We start from the raw sequence: 18,734 nt of genomic DNA, 5'->3' as shown, positions 1-18,734 counted from the left end.
CCAGACACATGCTAAGTACCAAGATCATTGCTGCCCTAAAAATTTATTTTTTGAAATTATATTTATATTCAAACAGATGAGATAATTTTTTAAATGAAAGAGAGATTCTTCTGCAGACATGTTTTTGATATATTTAACTTCCTTGGATTATAAGGATGTAGATGTACTTTTAGAAGTAGAGAGCAATAATAAAGGTAAAGTGTCTGTTCTGAATTCTCTACTTTGAAGCTTTAGTTATTAAACTAGAGAATTTACACACCTATCCTATTATCAGTGGAGAGATAAGTGGCAACATACACAGGTTTAAAAATTATATTAATAATATTTAAATGAATATGTATGGAAATGTTGTTTGTGTGGATATGCAGATGATTGCATGTTTGATTTTTTTAAAATAATCAACTATGTCAGTATATCAATATAAAAAGCATAAAAGACTTAAACCTGTTATTGTCATTGCTTCTTTCCTTGGCAACTACAGCCTTGAGAAGTAAACCTCCTTCCACTCTATCACAATTTTTCTTCAGGATTTTTTTCTCTTCCATTTCAATGACTTATTGTGCCCCAAAATATCTTAAATGGATTTTTTTCTAAATATTGACTTATTGTTACATGTGGTGAAAAGATTCTGCCACTCACTCTCCTCAAAATATTGAGGATTTTGTACTATAGTTGTCAGTGAGGATTTTATAAATCTGCTTAATTTAATCTTTGCTCCTTGTTCATGAGAATGCTTAGAAAACCCCTACTGATGCTACAGATATAACAATCTACCTGTGCAAATCACATAAAAAAGGACTGAGTCCAAGAACTGTTGGTGATTACATCTATCTCATGTCCCTTTCAAATAGATTTCCATGCTATTTTTCATGCTAAACCAGATACTGCTTTAGATGCACAGATGCCCAAGCTTCTGCATGTCTTCTACATGTAAGCAGTTACCAGACACCCACGGGTAGACTGGAGGTGAGCACTCGATTCAATTGTGTCACCATGATCCTGTCCACTGGATATCTGATAGGGTTTTGGTGTCTTTCTCTAATAGAGAGACTAATAATTTCTCTCTTTCTCTCTTTTTCTCTTTTCTTTATTCTACTTCTCTAATAATTTCTCTTTTCATCTTGATCTCACTCTAGTCTATGTTAATATTTCTTCAGTATCTATAATCTGCAGCTGTATAAACTACACATGGGACAAGCAAGGTATGACATGATTTATTCTATCTTTTAATCAAGATAATGATCTATTGATAAGAGACAATGTTTAACAACTGGAAAACCTGACTGGAATCAACTAGTCACATTTTATAATAAATTTTAATTTGGATCATAAATTGCAATGGGAGATCATTGCCTAAAGATATGAAGAGGTTGAGAAGACAAAACGTTATTTTTTCTCTCTGAAAAAGGCATTTCATTCTATTACTGTTTATTTTAAAATGCTTATTTCTATACTACTCAAAAATTAATGTAAGTATCTTTTGAATGCTGTAATGTGATCCACGGGCATGAACTTTGAAATACTTTTGAAATCATTCATATCAAGTGATTCTACAAAGATTTACAGGTTTCAAAGCAAGGTTGGAGTAATGCTTTCCTTTGTAAATAGGTTTAATTCAATAAATCTAGGTAATTTCAAATACACAATGACCGCTCTCTGGGCTGGCATAAATCTCTGTAGTTCAGTTGAAATCAGTACATCCACAATAGAGCAATCAGGGCTTTACAATGCATTAACTGAAATCCCTACTCCAAACTCTATAGAAACTAGACAACAGTGCTAGAGAAAGTACTTACTTGGGAGTTAATAATGTGGTGAGAGAAGTAACAGAGGCAACCTGAAAATGTAGAACATCAGAAAGGATGTGAAAGAAAATCACAAGTAATTGTTTAATGTAGACCAGAAATGTCTTTTAGAATGAAAGACAGGAGGCTAGAATCTCACAGCCAACAGTAAAAGAAAGAGAGACTACAAATAAACAGAAATACAGGGGGCACAGGAGTGAGTGGAAGAGCATTAGAAAATTAGGTAAAATACAGTAAATAATGGTATGCTTTTAATCAGCCATAATCTCATAGTTTTATGATGTGTTTGAGGTTTTTCTTTATATTTCTTGCAGAAATTATGTGGAAATATCCTTAAGCCATCCTATAAATTCACTAAGACGGCTTTTGACTCAGATACTCTCTTTTGAAGTTATATGAAAATGACAAGGTTTTGTTGCTTGAATTACTCTATTTCCCCTTTTATGCTCATATATGGTTTTTAGTTCCAAGGTTTCTGTCTGCCCAGATTAAACAGAACTCCATATGGAAATCTGACCATGAGCTGGCTCCCTTTTTATACCTCGGAGCTTTATGTTTTGGCCAAACTTTCCCTTTATGCCATGTGATAAGATTTAATTCCATATCTGCATCTTTTTGTATTCCCAATCTAGTTATGTTCTATGGTTAATAAGACAATTATTTGCATAATTGATTCAATTACCTAAAAGAAGTCTGTCAAACCAATATTCTTATAATAGCTTTATTGGTGATAAACTGTAGAATAAATCTAGCTGCAGGAACCTTGCTGTGGCCTTTCCTGTAGGTATTTGTAAACGTAATATCCATTACCTCACTTTGATCTCATACTCTTTCTGGCAGTATCTCCACCATACTCCAGTTTAGGGAGCCCTCTCTACAGAAACATAAAGACTTTTTTTTCCATACATGTCAATTAATGTATCATATTTTGCCTTGAAAGAAAATTGTGTAAACCCCAAAACTTAAAATAGAAAGCAATATCATGTTAATTTCTGGTGTTTCATTTAAACTAAATCTTTCAAAGATCTCCTTGGTACTGTAGAAACACAGTCCAAAAAAAAATCCCTCCAATAAAGCACTACACATTCTCTCAAACATCCCCTGAAAGCATTTAGAGTAATTTGTTTCCACATCTTATGTGGTGGAAACAAATTTTAGGGGAAAGTGCATTTACAGATTGAATTTTGGGATGTTAAAAAGGCACTAAATTAATTTTTTAAGAAAAAAAAAGGATTAAATTAAAATTTTAAGGGAAAAATAAAATCTGAAGCAACTCCCAGCAAAGCACTTAACCACTGTTTAGACTTAGCATTTATTACAATTGCCAGAACATTTGAGTTCCTTGTTAGACAATCAAAACTTCATGCTTTCAATTTTTATGTAACCATTTGCTATACATAAATAAAGAGATACTGGGATTCATGGTTGTGGAGAGGCAAATAGAACACATGAATTACTAAATAATACTTTTCCCCAACTATTTACTATAATAGCCATACTCACTCCTTGTATATAATCTGACAGCTTTGCATGTTATTAATATTTTCCAGAAATATTTGTCATGGCTTTGTATTTCTTCAGTACTCCAAAGGCACACAGCAAAAGCAAAAACATTTGGCTTCTAGATAGTAGTTATCATTCGCCATAAGAGTGCAGATGAAGCACAGAACTGAATCTCTTGTAAGAAATATGCATCTTTAAGAAACTGTCAGTAGGAAGGTCATACAACTTACATACTATTTACAAAATTGAGAACAGTATCTTTCTCTTTCTTTCTTCAAATTGTGTGCAGATGATGTCTATCTACCTTAGATTTTACAGAACCTTCCCACAGAAAATAGAAGTGACTGAAAGTGGAAATGCAGTGAAAATGTGAAAGACAAGCTCATTGCAGTGAAGAGAGGAAAGAGACAGGGGTATTTTTTGTCATAATCTAGGTGTTTAAATCTCTTTTTGGGTAAAATGTCGCTGTAGCAACCATCAAAAGTATCTGTGTTCTACTGTCACTACCCACTCGTAGTGAGAAACTGTAGGTGCCTCCACTTAGCTAACAATTGCAGAATGTATGCAGCACACACATGCAATCCTACAGTCCAAGATGTTAAAATGCATCTATGTCTTATTATCAAACAGACCCTACTTCCAGATATTCAACACTCCTTTCTAACAAGGACTTTATTTTTGGTTTGTATCCATGCTAAATCACCTTGTGTCTTAATAGTAAGGCTTGTAAAACAGCAAAGCCAATCTTAGTAATTGAGAACTAAGAATACCCCATGCAAACTCTTCAAGATCTTCATTTGTGTGGACTAAATGAGTTGAAAAATCCAGGAGGTATTGTGAAATTGGATTTTTTTTGGTTAAGGGGGACTTCTAGCTGGTTTCTTGGTTCTCCTGTTAGACCGTATTTGGCTTTTCTCAGTCACTCTTTCATGGTCATTGTTTTCTCTTTTACAGATTCCATTCACTTTGGCACCTAAGGAATATGTGCAGGAATATACACAGAAGCAACAGATTTCTTTCTTCTTACATGTGTTCTGGAACAATGGTATCTACAGAAATGGTCTCCAAGTCCAATGCTTTGGCCGTACTTTTCATAAGATATTGCTACTACTAATAATGTAAAGGTTCAAGTGCTCTAAGACTACCTTGTGGGAGTAAGGGCACTGATGATCTCTCTGGTCGTTATTTTAAGGCCTTCATTCTTTTTTACTGGGTACACAGTACAGTGTCCTATTCACAGTAGCTACCTTGAAATATCTTGAAATATCCCAAGGTATCAAGAGGTATCAGGTTAGGAATTTTTATGGTTTCATAGCTGAAATAAAAATGAAGTAGAAAATAACAAATATATGTGGGTATACAGGCTGTAAGAGAGTAGTGGATGTTTCTTTAAAAGTCAGTCCCTCCGGTGGAAATGTTTGCTTAGGTGAAAAACTGTTTGAATATTTGTAAATATTTCAACAGGATTTTCCTCACACTTAAATTGTTACAGCAATTTACACGTGCAATTCTTAGGGAGAGGAAGCAATAAAGGCCTTGAAAGGTATTTACTAAATATTCCTCTGCAACAAGAATGATTTATAGCTTGCTCATACATCATTTTTTCAGAGGCAGCGTGTCAAATGATGTTACTGTCTCACCCACAGCCAGCTGTGTGTTGTTGCCTCCTGCCAGAGGTTGCCATGCCTGGGCTCTGCTTCTCAGCTCGTCCCTACCCCACTGCAGTCAGAACAAGACAGCAGCAGTTCCCTGTTCAAGCTGCCTGTGCAGTCCATATGGCAGGCTCTGATTTGAAAATGCTGAGCAATGCAACTCGAAGGAAATCATTTGCCTTCAACTGGGAAGTGCTTCAAGGAACTAATCAGTTGTGATGGGCAAATAAAACTGATTTACATAAGACCTCAGAGGTCCCTTTGAGCTTCATGTTCTACAATAATGCAGTTCTCAGGTGCAGCAAAACAGAAAAGGATTTGAAGTTTAGGTTTATAAGTTCAGTGCATAAAGAAATTTTAAAAATTTCCTAGCTTTATATTAAATGAATTGTGTAAATTTTTCCATATAAGAATATTTATAAGAAAATAAAGCAGAACATTCTGCAATGATTGAAGATTTCTATAAATAATTATGATTGAAAAATCATAGTTTTTCCAATGTTTCTGTTGCAGGTAATACATACACAAGGTGGTATGTGCATGTATATATAGGTCATAATTCTGTGAAATAATATTTATCAGCACTTACAAAAAATGAAAAAGCAAAATTACGGTAAATGAAAAAATATACTCCAATACTCAAGACATAGCTGAAAACAATGAAACAAATTCTTAGTGCTAGAAAAATTGACATTTCTTTTTAAGAAAGGGACTTTTTCCTTCTTTTCATTTATAAGTAGCATTCTAAATTATCGAGTTTTTATTTAGAAATTCATGTAGCTTTTTTTTAAGAGATAAAATCTGATAAGCTAAGATATGATGCATTTCGTTTTGATTAATGTATTTAATTAATTAATATTAATGGAGATATTACAACAAATTGGAATGTGAAACTGAAAATTAAACTACGTTTTTCATATTATAGCAAAAAGCCTTTGCAAACACATTGAGCAATGGGATTAGAACTCAAACCAACTCTGATAATTGGAGAAGTGAACAAAAAATTAACCAAAAGAACTTTAATATATAGAAATACAAAGAACTACACCCAGGAGAATCAGATGAATTAATACGAAACAGAATAATTGAGTGTCAGACAAAAATATGTATATTGCAGTGGAGAAGGGCCAAGCAGAGACCAGCAATGTAATGGGAAAAGTATCTTTTTGGATTATATTAGAAGGATAAAGAACAAGAAGAGAAATTGTTCTGTTCTACTCATTAATGTGAAGACCTCTGTCAGAGTATTGCAGCCATATATGGAAGAGACTATTCTGAAATATTTCATCATGAACATACAGAAAGTCATGTAGAGTTTGTAAAATAAGTTGTTTCTCTATTTCTGGATAGATTATCTTCTTTGAATTCCACTATGCATGAAGAATAAGCAAATTAATATCCTTGCTAATTCATTCCTTTAATTTTGCCATTAGGAATGCTTGGAAATCAATCAATCATTGCTACATTACAATAAAACATGAAGAAAAACATGAGAACATTTTTAAAATTTTTAGAGGCTGTTATAAAAAAAAGAATAATTTCCTGTAGTCTCTGCTCAAGTAGATAAGATTTTTTTTTTAATTATTTTTTAGATAAAATTTAGGATACAAAAAACCTTTTACCTAAAAGGTCAAAGAATAGAAATGAACCAAGGAGAGAGGATGAAGAATTTCCTTTATAGTTTCAACTGCATATTGATAAGTACCTACCTTAGACAATCCTAAACCATCTTTGAACAGGAGGGAGGCTGGATGTTCTTTTGAGTTTCTTCAGAGTCCTCTGGTTTTTTTTTCCATTAACTTCATGAATCTGATACAAAATGTAAGAGATTTAAACATCTTTCAGAATCTTTCAGTAAGGCAACAAAAATTACCAAAATTTTGATGAGTTTATGTGACTATAACTTCAAAATTGCCCAAGGCTTAGTTGAGGTTATTACAAACAAGCTATTGTTTAGCTTCAGAAACAAATTATAAGTGGGGTTTTCAAGTGTAACTTTAGTAATTTCTGCCTTGAGTGGTGCCTAGAAGAGCAAAGAAAATGAAATTAAAAGAAAGTGCAAAGAAATTCTCTGCAAGTTCAAACAGAAAAGTAAGAGAGTTTTAACATAGTTGAAGCCTATGTGTATTATACAAACCCTTAAAAATGGGTATAAATTTAGGATGTTAGTATCTCATAAATAATTCCATAAGAAGACCAAAAGAATGCCAAAATAATGTATGCATTTAATGTAGGGCATAATAGATATGTTATGTACTAGCGTTCTAGAATTATAACAAAAACTATAGTGTCAAGACAAACAAAAAAAAAAATAGATCATCCACATTTATTGTAAATAAGACTTTGACCCAAATGCAGTGATCATGCAAGATACATTCTGTTTGAAAATAGTTCCTTACAAAGGCTTTGCTTTGCTTATAGTACATGGGTACCCAGTGATTTGTCAGCAGCAAAGTACTTAATAAAGGAAGTATTTTTCATTTAACATGTTAAAAAAAAAGACTGTATTAAGTTTTATGACCAAAAAATTACTAGAGTAGGCTTCATATTTTATGAAGAGTTCTAGACTAGAACTTCATATTTTATGAATATAACAGTACCTAGATAGGAAGTTATTTTGATATTTGACATCCTCTTCTTAGTCCTTGTAATTAATAAGTGTAGGATCATATAATGTCCTCAAGGAAAAAGAAAATATTAGTGTCAGGGATTGGTTTAACTCCTTCAAATTAAAAACAGAAATGCATTTTTGTTAGTTCTGAGATATGCAGCTTAACAAATCTTAAACACTAAATATATCCTTGTCAAAAAAACCACATCAACTGCTTATACACATAAAAAAAAATATTGTTCTCAGATAAAATGATCTCTTTTTTGTCTTTTAAAACTTTATATCACAGAATCACAGAATGGCCTGGGCTGGAAAGAACCTCTGCTTCATCTCTTCCCTGCAGAAAATCATCTGGTTCCAACTCTGTTGCATTGCCATGCGCAGGGACGGTTTCTGATAGACCAGGTTGCTCAGAGTCCCATCCAGCCTCACCCTGAACACTTCCAGGGATGGGGCACTGAAAACTTCTATGGGAAACCTCTTCCTGTGCTACACCACCCTCATCATAAATAATTTTTTTCTAATATTTAATCTAAAACTATTCTTTTTCTGTTTGAAACCACTCACTCTTGTCCTGTCCTTACAAGATGTCTCTATCCATCTATGTTGTTGTTGAATATTGTGTGCAGTTTTGGTCACCACAATATGAGAAAGATGCAAAGCTGTTAGAGAATATCCAGGGGAAGGCAAAAAAGATGGTGCAGGGCCTTGAGGGGAAGCCGTATAAGAAATGGCTGAGGTCAGTTGATTTGTTCAGCCTGAGGGGAGACTTCATTGAGGTCTTCAATAGCCTCACAAGTGGAAGAGGAGGGACAGAAACTGATCTCTTCCCTGGTGATAGATGACATGACCCAAGAGAATGAACCAGGCATGAACCTGAGTCAGGAAAAGTTTAGGCGGCATATTAGAAAAAGATTTTTCACCCAGAGGGTGGCTGGGCACTGGAACAGGCTCCCCAGGAAAGTGTTCACAGCGCCAGCCTGACAGAGTTCAATAAACATTTGGACAGTGCTCTTGGGGATGGCGCAGTGCAGGGCCAGGAGTTAAACCCCATCATCCTTGTGGGTCCCTTCCAACACAACTCTCAAATTCTTTTTTTGTAGGTTTATCTGTGTACTGGAAGGCCACCAGTAGGTCAGCCTGCTCTTTTCCAAGCTGAATAAACACAATTCTCTTAGCCTTTCCTCACTGGAGAGGTACTCGATCCTCTACTGAGAACTACTAAACCAAGCTAGTTACTTAGTGTGAAAATACTTTCTTTTTCACTCAGTAAGGACTTAATTACAATCAATGCAACTGTGTAAGGCTCATACTATCTGAGAAGTTAATTCATCATTCTTTGATAACTAAAAATCCCAGATGAGATTTTTAAGGGCCTGTTAGAGGTGTATAAAGGATAATTACTTAATTTATTAATGAAAGTCACCAAACTTTTGGATAGATTGTGTGGTATATGGCAGAACTACTACTGGAATGAAATTTCTAGATAAAAAATAGGAAAATTAACAACCAGAGCAGCTTATCACAAGCTGAAATGAGGGAAAAGTCCTACAAGCATTCAACACTCTTTCAGAAATTGACTTGTGATATTTATTAATCCATAAACACTGTCAGCTATGTCAAAATCAAAAAGCATCATCTGGCTTTTCTTGATGTTTGCTGTGACAGCAGTGTTTAATGCATCTTTCTGCACTCTTTCCTTCCTTTCTACTGTTATTCTCTGCTTTGTCTCTTCCCTGTGGCCAAATAGTACATTTTTCATTGCAGGATCTCAAAATTCCAGCTTTCCAGAAATACATTTACCACTAGTTAAAATTTTTATACAATCATAATTTTCTACTTTTTAAACATGAAATTTTGATAATTCATAACATTAAGAATAAATTAAGTGGAAGATTGCATTGGCATCAATGTTGTAAAGTAAGTCAGATTAATACATTAACATATAAAAAGACTTATGTCTTTGCACTATTAGTATTGTAATTGCAATAAGTAATATAAATATCTTCAATATTAAAAATCTTTATTCACAGATTTTTGCAGACTGATTTTTCTCTCATGTGTATCTAGTGCCTCCAAATCAGAAGTCTGAAATCTTTATAGAAGTAGAAAAAAAAAATCAAGAAATATGTTTATGCAACTATAGTCAAAGCAAAAAGAGTACAGATGTCCTTGACTAAGCCAGTGAATCTAGTCATACCTCACAGTTCCAGAGTCCACTCTTCTCCCCTAAAGCCAACCACATCCAAAGCAGCATGGCCAGCAGGGCAAGGGATGTGGTTCTGCCCCTACTCTGCTCTTTTGAAACCCCACTTAGAGTTCTGTGCCCAGCTTTAGGATGCTCAACATAAGGATGGTGACCTGTTAGAGCAAGTCCAGAGAAAGGCTACAAAAATAATCAGACCACTCTCCTTTAAAGACAGGCAGGGAGATCTGGAGTTCTTCAGCCTGGAGAACAGGAGGCTTCAGAAAGACCTTGTGCCTGAAGAGAGGAACAGGAAAGGTGAAAAGGAAATTTATGGACTGACAGGTCAAGAGGGAAATGGCTTCAAACTGAAAGAGGATAGTTTTAGATTAGATACTAGAAATAAATTCTTTAAGGTGAGGGTAGTGAGGCACTGGGAGAGGTCCCAGAGAAATTGTGGATGTCCACAACAGGAGGTGTTCAAGAACAGGTTAGATGGGGCTCTGAGCAATGTCGCCCATTGGAAGGTGCCCTTGCCCATGACAGGGGTATTGGAACTAGATGCTTTTTAAGTCCAACCCAAACAATTAAATGATTCTCTGATAATTTCTCCAAAAAGTGAATTTCAGAAGAAACAATAAAGGATGTATAGATTTTAAGGGAGAGTAAAGTCTGCAAAAACAACAGTCACAGCTAATAAAATATCACAGAACATAAATATTTGCTTCCAATTATTATTTATACCATTTAATACAGCAGAGAGGATTTTTGCTGTGCTATTCGCTGAAACAATGTTTTTTGCACCAAGCAACCATCTAATTTAATGTTGTCTTTGTGATGTTCTTCATTGAATTTGTAATCAGTGTGGAAAAAATGTTCCCCTCAATTTGTTATACCAATTATCTTACTAAGAGAAATAAAATGACCCTAAAGCAAATTCAACACAAAAAGAGTGTGAAACATCTGTGTACAGTATGTTTGTGTTCTTCTGTGAGTTAGAGTCCCTTTAGATATATAGACAGTATCACGACTGCATCCCTCTCAGTTCCTTAAAGGAAAAGTAAGCAATGAATCAATATTCCAAAGCAGGGGAAGGCTGTTACACATTTGAATGTTTTACAGCATGCAAGATGATTAACAGCATGTTAGGTAATGATGTAAGTGCCATAAATTAGTTTATATTGTACAATGTAAATACTCAGCACAACTGATGTCTGAACAAAGAAATCAAGACGGAAAATGAGAATTTGGACCAAATCCAGTGTGCTCTCCAATTACTTGGGTTTTGTTTTGTTTTGATGAGTAAGTCCAGAATAATTTCTTGTATGTATATATAAAATATATAGTGAATATTTTTTATATGTGTATATATTCTTTTTTCTAATCCAAGTCTCTCACTCTCTCTGAAAAGTTCCTCTCCCTCTCTGCAGACAAATAAAATTTATAATTATTTTTACCATTTTTTAAATACAAGCCTTGAAAATTAATTTTGATCAAATACCACCGGGTTTATCTTTATAACTTGAATAATTAAAAAACAAAATATAGTGTGGTAGTCTGTTGTTTGCAGTTTGTTCTTCTGTAGTAGGTTTTAAATATTCCTTGCTATAAGTTTGTAAGGGTTCATTCCATGCACCCCATTTGGTTTCCCTGGTGGCTCAGTCCTGGGTTGTTTACCCCAAGATTCTCCCGCTAAGTGCACTTCAATCCACCTGTCAATCTCCTTGTAGCGCCTTTGTTCCCTTCTGGAATGTTCCCTGCCCTTCATCGCTTCCTCGAAGCAAGATTGGGCTGCAGGGTTGGCTCCTTCCCCTTGGTGGCTTCTATTGGAGAGCCCTGACCTGCGTCCCTCCCCTAATGCTTCCTATTGATAAAAGGGTGTGTCCTCCCCTTAGTCCCGCCTCTCCTTAAAAGCAGCTTTTTGGCCTCATAGTCATCCTTTGTCCCTGAATCCTCAGGGGATGTAAACCTTCCTTGGAGCCCAACCTGGTGTCCCCCTGTATTCCTTTGCCCGGTTCCTGGTGCTGTGCTGTGTTCCCCCAGCACACCCGGCTGCTGCAGGAGCTGCAGCCCTGCCCCAGCGCCAGCCGGGCGCTCGGTGGGGATTTGGGGCGGCCGCTGCCGTGGCTGCGCAGCGGGCTGGGCGCTGGGCTGGAGGGGAGCAGCGTCCTGGGGCCGCAGCGCGCAGCTGATACATAGCATGTGTAAATGTTTTCTGTGAATGTATGCTCATAAGTAGCACTGAATGAAGTCAAAAGGTCGGAAAATAATTATTTAAATAGTGCATGATTAAGCTACTGACCATACTGAAACCAAGGATTCTAACAAGGTTTAGATATCACGTGGGATAATGAAAATGCTTACAGAAAAATAACATAATTGCATAATGTAAAAAAATGGAGAAAAGTATATACACACTTCTGTTTATAATTCAAATGCTATTTAATAGGTGTCAAGAGGACATGTCTATAATTGCTCACTCTGAGGGTTTTTAGAATTTTTTTTTTTTCAGATGAGGGAGAGTGGAGAACTGGTAGAGAATCCAGCTAGATGCATTTCTGGCGTGGAATACTTTTGTTACACTTCTCTTGAGATTTAGTCTTATAAATTTACACCTCAAAGGGTGACAGGCTTGTAAGCATTGACACTGTATATAAAAAACAGTCTAGCAGACTTACAAATATGGTACCAATGTGCAATAGCAACAAATGTGCAACCAGGGAAAATTTCTGGTTATGACAGTGGCTGCTGAATTAATTTTTTGGTATCTATATTTAATTTCTTTTCAATTTGGTAGCCTGCAAATTCCATTACTTGAGCATGTTTTGCAGGAGTTGAAAGAGGGTCATAAGCCTTTTTCAGTATTTTTCACAAGAGCTGGAAAGAAATGACTTTTTTCTGAGTAATTCTCATACACATCTGTATGAAGGGTCTCCAAGTAATCTTTGTTTCCATGTCCAAGATTTAAAGTTAAACCAAGGAAATTCCACATTTGAATAATGTAACATTAGTGAAGGAAACTTATTCTTCTGTGAAAAAGCTCATACAAATCTGTTATTTGCTTCACTGTAATGGTCCAATGTTCTAAAATCTTGAAACATTCTGCCTCTAGAAATATGAAAGCAAATTCCAGTTCTTCCAAACCCTGATTCTAACCCTGAAACTATGAATTCTCTTACATCTTTCAAGACCACAAAACACTGATTGCAAACAACTTAAGTCATTTCAGTGACTCAAATTGCTATTAAAAAATACAGGTTATAACTATCTGCAAAAACAAAAGATGACCTCGGGTGTAGGTATTGTCACTTTCAACATTTTTCCTCACCTTGCTCCAATATTTTTTTAAAAATGCACTTTTCTTCATTGAAATGTGTCACTTTAAGAAAAAAAAATAACTATGCTGCTACTTTATATATTTTATTCTGCCGTCTATGTACAAAGTAGCTTTATTTGTAAAGTTGCTTAAGAAAATAAAATTTAAAAAATTAAAGCAATTTTATTCGCTTTAGCATAAATTTCAAGTCTATCTTTCAAACATAAAATAGGCACTGTGTGTTAAATTTTACCAGTGATGTAGGAATAGATTAAGAAAAGGTCATTCAATAAAAATATGACATTCATACTAATAGAACAAGAGAAATGAGATGGCAGGAGACAACCAATATTCTAATGAGAACTCAAACACAGAATAAAACCCATATATTCATGTGATGGAAACCCAACTTGTACATGAGTACAGGGGTTTAATAGGTTTGCAGTGACCAAAATTACTTAGAAAAATAGAAATCTGTCTGAACATATGAACCTGAACTCTGTCAACAAAACCATAGTACTTCTGCCAAAGCTGAAAAAAGGAATAAACCCATTTGCAAACTGATTAAGAAAACAGTAAGTTTTGTTTTGAACATCTTTACACTGGAGCTGCTACAAGGCCATGTTTAGATCCCTTTGTTGAGAAACCCTCATCAGGTTAATCTAGGGATTTGATTTTATCAGAGGATCTGCAGTTTCATATAGGAATAGAAGGTGCTTTTTCAATAAAATAAAGATTCCAAGAATGGCAAGATAAACAAATAGAAATAACCTTAACATTCACTTGGAGGCAAATAAGTAACCAAATATTCAGAGTAATTAAAGAAATCCAATAATATATTTCTAACATATTATTGTTTAGTAGGTGACTCATTTTACAATTCCTGGAGTTTCCAAATCCTCTTATTTTTAATTATTTAAATCAAGGAATGTGTTTATCTTTATTCCTCACTGTCTTCTACCTATTCCATCATGTTCTTTTTCTTTAATCTAGAGTATATTATACAGGGTGTTTTTCCTTTTTCCTTCTTTCTTGCTCCTTCCCTCTTTACTCTCTCTCTTTTTCTAGTCAGATAATTTAGTTATATTTTATTAGTGCTTGTTGAATTTAACTCTGCTCTTGTCCTTCTGCTAGAATACAAAGAGGTCATTTTTAAAAAAGAGTACAAATGGATAAAGCTTAATTCTCAGAGTATCACTTCCTAGTAGCCTTTTGCAGTGTTATATATAGAAAATTTTGACCATGGCAGTGGAAGAAAGAGGAAATTAATAAAACCTAGTACTCAGTGAAGTTTTTCAACAGTGAAGACAAAATAAACAGCAAAAGGCTTAGCCCTGTGAAAAAATAATTATTGATAAAAGTTGTTCAGAGATTCCCTTGTAACAGTATTTGCTTTTTTGAGAGGGTCTCTGTCTGTAAGTAAAACACTCCTCAATTGTAAAAAACAACATGGCTGGTAAAATCATCCATTCCAAAGGAGTTTGCATAGCCTCTGTCACAGATTAGCCCCATTAATTTTAAGCTCTCTTTCCCATAATCAGGAAATATCATTACATCAAATTTCCTTTTATATAGCTTTTACTTTCTTTTTATTTTGATGTCATCAATCCATTATAAAACAGTATTAAAAAGCAACAAAGCTGAATGCTGTCATATCTATGGGGTTATTCATGTTTGTACCAAATACTGGCATGGAAAATCTGTTCTTTTTCTGGTTTTAGAAGACTTTTTTAATGAGTGTTTTATGATGTTTCTGTTTACACAGTATTTTTACAACTGTTGCAAATAGACACAAATATCATAAATTACAGGAAAAATCATCCTCAGCTTCCTTCAAGCTTAATATAGAACAGTTACTAAAAGGGAAAATACATAAGTGCTTCTAAAGCCTGTTTGATGAAATCCACATGGAGATTCAAGTTGCAATCTCAAGTCATTAGAAAAATATGAAATTTCATACCCTATCTTCATATCTTATTTTCAAAATCAACAAAATCCAACTATAATTATTAACATATGCTCATTAATTAATCTGGATCATAATTTTTAGGGAGACTTTGATACTACCAAAATTTCGTGATACATGGGGATTTAAAAAAAGCCTGCTGATTTCTTTGGTCCATAATACCTGATTATTATTACTTTGGAGTATGATAAGACCACAAACATTACTCCTGAAGAATGGAGAGGCCTGAATCTCATGGAGGTAGAAACACATCTCATATTCACTAACTGAATTTAATATATTTATGTCCAGGTAAAAGTTCAGGTAAAAACAGTGATTCATATATAATTGAAAAGGTAACTAGATAATGATCAGTAAACGTTGCTGAATTAGATTGTATGGAGGAAATAGAAGATAATGCATCAAGGAGCATTGAAATTCTGATCTCAGATGAGCACTACCCAGAAGCTGCTCAGAAAGCAAGATGGAAAGTCTTTACAGGAGAAGGATTCAATACTTCAAGTAGTTTCATTGCAGTTCCTTTGAAGCTATTAATCACTCTCTGTTCATATAAATGGCATAACAAGGCATATTTTTGCAACATGTTTGTAGCATGAGGTTTTTTCCAAAGTTCTTTTATTAGCACAATTTTCCTCCTTATGTCCGTCAATTATTTTTCCAATGTGATTGACAAAACAGCCCTCTGGAAATGCAAGCTCTTATTTCTAATATTCAAACTCTTGTCGCTGAATAAGGGTTTATTCAGGCTCAGCTGAAAATCCCAGCTGTGATCCATAGAGCAATTCCAAATCAGGAAGTCCTTTCTATTTCTGTTAGTTGATAAACACAAAAGTCCTTAAAAATATAATTTTCTGTGGCATGTTTTCATTGCCAAAGATTCAATGTCTATGAGCGCTATAGTTGTAATATCTTCTATACCAAGTATAATTTGTCCCTAAAATATTCAGGTTCAAGTAATCTTAAATCCCAAAAACTCAACAGATTTTACCACTTAAATCTGAACCTCTTATGCACATCCGTCCTGTATCGTTACAAGCCACTAGAATTTGATCATTTTTGCTGTGGGCAGGGAAAAGAGATGCAATTATAATAATCTTTTCTCTTTAGTAATCTTGCAACTTTCCATATAATGAGCTCTACAACTGTCCCAACAGGAGTGTGTGATCAGAGAGGTGAGATTGTCCACGGTAGAAATGTCAGTTTAAGGAGTGGCGCAGAACAGGACAGAAGTTAAAAGTCATTGACTAGCATAGCCACAGCTATATATCAAAGAGCACTCATCATTCATTCTCATTCATCTCAGAGCAAGCAGCAATGCATTTGTCAGTGCATCTTTTTTTTTCCCCGCTGGCTTCAACCTTCTTTTCTTTGATCTCTATCTTTGGAAGACTCAGTTTTACAAAATAAATGCCCAGATTCAATTTATCATTTTGATAGAAAAGTCAACCATAAACCTGCAGAAAATTCATAGAAAGTTGAATAACAACAGGCTTGCCAACAAATTACTGGTATCTTCAAACATTTCTCACCAGTTTGGTCAGAAATTAATTTTAAAAAAGAAAATAAAAAAATAAAAATCAACCTATGAACCAACTGCAGAAGAGGAAAACCTTACTCATTCAAATAACAAGAAAACAGAAATAAAAGCATCCATTTAACTAGTTTCCTTTAGTGTAAGAAAACTTCTTTAAATGTTATATGGCTTACATTATAGGCCACTATTAGCAGGATTCCTCCAACCACAACTACTGTAAATAATATAAAAAGATTTGCCTTTCTGCAGTATATTTAGTATATTCACATCAGTTTGTTTTCCTTCTGAGCATGAGAAACATTTCTGGCGCTACAAATGTCATTAATACTTCAGCATACATTAAGGTCCATTACTCACATTCCTGACTATTTGCACAAGATAGACCAGTATCTGATTCTAAATCATATAGAAAAGGTAAGAAAATAAGAAAATAAATATGTAACTAAATGCTCCATAAGTCAATGAAGTAAATTCTGCACGTTAATTTGTTTATGGAAAACAAGGTTTTGCCTAGAGGCAAATTTCAGTTTGTGTCTTTTTTCAGTGCACAGTTATTTTTTTCCTTTATCACTGTATGAATTACCATTATAAACTACTGTATATTTGATGCTTGCCTATGGCTATCCAGAGATCTCTGCTGATGGAAGGCTGAACAGCATTAGGACTACATTAGAAATAGCATGTTTTATTTAGGGACTATGTTGGTAACTTAGCACCATATTTCCTTTTGCAATATGCTTACCCTAATTGTCAAAATATTTCCTTCTTTTGCAAAAGTGCAGCTGTTACAAATGCCTACAGATGAGGCAGAATAGGCCCTACTAATAATATCACACTGTTGATTCATTGATAGCTTTCGCAATTTTTTGTTATGTAGTCCAGTTTATTTCTTTAGTCCAAAAAGTTTCAAATATCATCTCTAAGACTATTATTTGTGAATAGACAAAGCATTCTTAAACAAGCTGATTTGCTTAGATCTCTTAATTTTAACAACAGAGGACATTCAAATGACAAAGATAGAAGCAAGCCTTTGGAAAACATAACTTCTTATGTGACCTGCTTGAAACTGAATTACATAACTGAAGGAAAGAATACATTTTCTGGAATTTAAAATGTTCTTAGGTTGTTTGTTTGATTGGAGTTTTATGGGTTTTTTTAATTTTTTTTTTTTTGGGTGGGGGTTGAGTCGTAAATCCTTTCAGTTGTCTTCAGAGACCCTATATGAACTCCTATCTGACACATTTACTAGGATTAAATATTTATTCTTCAACAAACACTATAATTGAAGTCTGTTTTAGCCCGAATGCTCTACCTTGCAGTCATTGGAGGCAACTTCGTCCCTTTCAAAAACTGACTTTAGCTGACTTTAGTTCCAGTGATTTTTAATCTGACAGCCTGTGAGAATTATGATAATTCAAGTTTTTAAATCTGAATGCATGTTGGCAAAAGTTTGGATATTTACCCATTGCCAGAAACTTTGCTGATGTATTAACATTGGGCTTGATACAAAGTGATATCTTAAGGAAAAAATTAATACTAAATACAGTTTTTACCTGAACAGTGAAAAGAAAAACTCAATGAAATTATGAACTCTCTGGCATGAGATGCACGTTTATATGGCTTGAGATCAATGGCAAGATGTTGAGGAATATTCCACAATTAACTACTTGAAAATTGCTGAAACCTCCACTTGTTTGCATGATTCAAAAATGGATTATACTAATCTCTAGGAAGCATACTCCTTGGAGCAATCCAGTGTATGATGAATGTAAAAAGGAGACCAGGACCAAGTAATTTCATAGTTATAAGATATTAAACCATTTTGCTAGAAATTGAGATTAAAAAAAGCTCCAAAAAATACACAGACAAAACCCAACCATTCATGCTAGAAAAATTTCACATTAGATGTTAGCTGCATATTCAAAGAATCATAAATTTTGCATTTCAGATAAAGTTAATGTAATAAATGGAAATACAAATAAAAGATTATGCTTTTTTTTTTTTTTTGTTTAAAAATCTCATTTTCATTTCTGCTTCCTGACTTATCACCAATGTGATACTTGAGTATGCAGTGAAAGTCCATCACTCAGATTATTTTCAGCTCCAAATTATCTTCTGCTGGTATAAGTTGCTATAGTATGCTTTAAAAATCAATAGCTGCC

General features: G+C 34.3%; 1 long non-coding RNA gene across 1 annotated transcript in view; it reads right to left on the bottom strand.

The window, feature by feature from the left end:
- Window positions 1-18,734, bottom strand: part of LOC144246386 (uncharacterized) — a 160,966-nt gene that overhangs the window by 61,899 nt on the left and 80,333 nt on the right. The window contains exons 6-7 of the long non-coding RNA XR_014955717.1: window positions 7,561-7,638; window positions 6,670-6,769 (exon numbers count right to left, since the gene is read on the bottom strand). This is a non-coding gene — a long non-coding RNA (uncharacterized LOC144246386). The remainder of the gene's footprint in view (window positions 1-6,669; window positions 6,770-7,560; window positions 7,639-18,734) is intronic.

This window comes from Lonchura striata, chromosome 5 (genome assembly GCF_050655825.1).
Source record: "Lonchura striata isolate lonStrDom1 chromosome 5, ASM5065582v1, whole genome shotgun sequence".
NCBI classification, from domain to species: domain Eukaryota; kingdom Metazoa; phylum Chordata; class Aves; order Passeriformes; family Estrildidae; genus Lonchura; species Lonchura striata.
This window is presented reverse-complemented; position numbering and strand designations above follow the sequence as displayed.